This window comes from Penaeus monodon, unplaced genomic scaffold (genome assembly GCF_015228065.2).
Source record: "Penaeus monodon isolate SGIC_2016 unplaced genomic scaffold, NSTDA_Pmon_1 PmonScaffold_361, whole genome shotgun sequence".
In the NCBI taxonomy this organism is placed as follows: Eukaryota; Metazoa; Arthropoda; class Malacostraca; order Decapoda; family Penaeidae; genus Penaeus; species Penaeus monodon.
The window spans coordinates 46082-46779 of record NW_023658351.1 but is presented as its reverse complement, the minus strand read 5'-3'; positions in this window follow the sequence as shown (position 1 = coordinate 46779).

The following is a 698-nucleotide window of genomic DNA, read 5'->3' as shown; positions in this document are numbered from 1 at the left end:
TATAGGGACGTGTTAATATTTTTCTCTTGCACACATTTCATTCATTCCATCATTAGCTAGATATCAGTGGCACAGGGCGAACCAATATTATGAACAATAATAAAATGACCAAGAACCAAAAACTCGTTCGTTACGCTGCAACTTGTGATTCAATAGCACTAATTGTTTGCACGAAAAAGAATGAAAGTTAATTATCAAGAAATGGATTTAGCGGTACTGAAGCAGGAGGCTGCAGGACCTGGGGTTGACTGACCTCGTGATATTGCTAAGTATGTGCAGGACCAGCAACGAGACCTGCGGGCGGAGCGCAAAAGAGCGGGGGGGATCGCGAACGCCCAGTTTTTTCGGCCGCCAGGCGATGCGGGAGCACGAGATTCAGATGGCGGAGGTTAAATTTAAGCATAAATAGAGTCCTTAAAGCTACGCCGCCCCGCCGGCTCCTCCCAAGACAAGTTGCCCATGTTTTCCCGACGACGCAGACCCGGGCGAAGCTATTTCCTCGTATGAAGGGTCGCGCGATCACGGTGGGACGAGAAAACGAGTTCTGCGCTCTAACCCGCTCCAGGGTCACAGCCTAGATGTTATCACCGCACCGAAATAGAAGGTAATTTGGTACATGAATTTAAGGGGCTTGCTGGGTCGGGTATTACCTCGAGCAGCCTTCGTTCAGAAGTCCCGCACGGGCCCGTTTACACCCA